The following is a 2050-nucleotide window of genomic DNA, read 5'->3' as shown; positions in this document are numbered from 1 at the left end:
CCTGTTGGCCATTCGTATATCTCCTGTGAGAAATGTCTATTCAAGTCCTTTGCTCACTTTTGAATCAGGTTTTTTGGGGGAAGGGGTTTGTTGTTGAATTGTAAAAGTTTCCTATAAATTTTGGGTGTTAACCCCTTATCAGACATACGATTTGAAATATTTTCTCGCTCCATAGGTTGCCTTTTCACTCTGTCGACTGCGTCCTTCGTTTTACAGAAGTTGGAAAGTTTGATGTAGTCCCATGCATTAATTTCTGTTTTTCTCACCCGTGCTTTTGGTGTTGACTCCAAGAAATCATTGTTAGATCCAATGTCATGGAGCTTTCTTCTATGTTTTGCTCTAGGGTTTTATAGTTTTAGGTCTTATGTTTAACCCATTTTGAGTTAATTTTTGTGCAGGGTGTAAGTTAAGGGTCCAAATTCATTCTCTTGCATGTGGATGTCCAGTTTTCCCAGCACCATTTGTTGAAGAGACTGTCCTTTCCCCATGAGTGGTCTTGGCACCCTTGTGGAAGATCATTTGACCGTATACCCTAGGGTTTATTTCTGGGCTCTCTCTTCTGTTCCGTTGACCTACATGTGTGTCTTTATGCCAGTACCACTCTGTTTTGTAAATTTGTAATATGTTTTGAAGTCAAGAAATGTGAGTCCTCCAATGTTGTTCTTTTTCAAGATTGTTTTGGCTATTCAGAGCCCCTTGAGATTCCATGTGATTTTTAGAATAGATTTTTCTTATTTCTGCAAAAAAAAAAAAATGCCATTGAGGTTTTAGTAGGGATGACATTTAATCTGCAGATGACTTTGGATAGTATTGACATCTTCACAATTTTAAGTCTTCCAATCCATGAACACAGATGTCTTTCCATTTCTTTGTGTCTTTATTTTCAGTGTACAAATCTTTTACCTTCTTGGTTAAGTTTATTCCCCCAAAGACTATCTTTTAAAAAACAAAACTAGGGGCCAGCCCAGTGGCGTAGCGGTTAAGTGCGTGCGCTCCACTTCAGTGGCCTGGGGTTTGCAGGTTCGGATCCCAGGTGTGCACCCATTCACCGCTTGGCAAGCCACGCTGTGGCGGCGTCCCATATAAAGTAGAGGAAGATGGGCACGGATGTTAGCCCAGGGCCAGTCTTCCTCAGCAGAAAAAAAAAAGAGGAGGATTGGCAGATGTTAGCTCAGGGCTGATCTTCCGAACAACAACAACAAAAAAAACTACATTCTCACTTCAGCAGCATGTGTGCTACAACTGGAAGGACACAGAGAAGATGAGCGCGGCCCCCGCCCGAGGAGGACGTGCAAATCAGTGGGAAGCCACATGCACTGTCCTCATCTCACGTTTACAGGTGGGAAACCGAGGCTCTGATACGCCAAGTGACTCACTCAGTTGACGGCCTTCCGGCTCCAAATCCCACGCCCAACTCCTTCTCACAACAAATGCCTGCACCTGAGTAGGAGAGAGTTTTTCTTCCATCTTCTCTTTTCCTCAGGCAATGAAAAGTCTAACCCACTGTTCAGTGGCCTTTAATTGTTCCTCTTTAAGAATTCGTGCTTGCGCGTCATAATGGCCGTAACAACCTCAGCGTGGTCAGCTCTCTTCAAAGTGGGCCCACTGAGAGCCCAGCCCAAGGCCAGGGCCTCCTGAGACCCAACAAACTTCCACGCCGGAGATTGGCTGTGCGGTAACCAGCACCCACGGGTGAACTGGAAATAAAGGACCCTATGTTCCTGGAGTTTTCCAGCGTGGATAAAGCAGTTGAACTGAACACCAAGATAGTTAATTACAGGAAAACGGGCAGATAGCAAATAACTCCAAACCATCACGACACCCGTCCTGGGAGCAAAATAGGAACACTCACACTCTGAGTAAGCCACTCAAAGGTGTGACTCACTCCTCACCCGCGGCCAGCTTCTGCCCAGGGCATCGAGTGGCTCTGAAACATCGCCCGGCCTCTCTGCCGAGGAGCAAGCACAGGTCCATGTAGCTGGATTTGGGTCGGGGCTCAGAATATCAAAGGAAGCCGGTGCCCAGACAGACACAACCATGCGACAACAGC

The 2050-nt window shown here is 45.9% G+C and overlaps 1 non-coding gene across 1 annotated transcript; it reads left to right on the top strand.

Moving 5' to 3' along the window:
- The first annotated feature begins 1212 nt into the window (after positions 1 to 1212).
- On the top strand, positions 1213 to 1319 carry LOC131400751 (U6 spliceosomal RNA). The gene has a single exon (XR_009217435.1). It is a non-coding gene; the product is annotated as a U6 spliceosomal RNA (small nuclear RNA).
- The last annotated feature ends 731 nt before the right edge of the window (positions 1320 to 2050 follow it).

This window comes from Diceros bicornis, chromosome 3 (assembly GCF_020826845.1).
Source record: "Diceros bicornis minor isolate mBicDic1 chromosome 3, mDicBic1.mat.cur, whole genome shotgun sequence".
NCBI classification, from domain to species: domain Eukaryota; kingdom Metazoa; phylum Chordata; class Mammalia; order Perissodactyla; family Rhinocerotidae; genus Diceros; species Diceros bicornis.
Note: the sequence above shows the minus strand (reverse complement) of the source record. Positions and strands in the feature narration are given on the sequence as shown.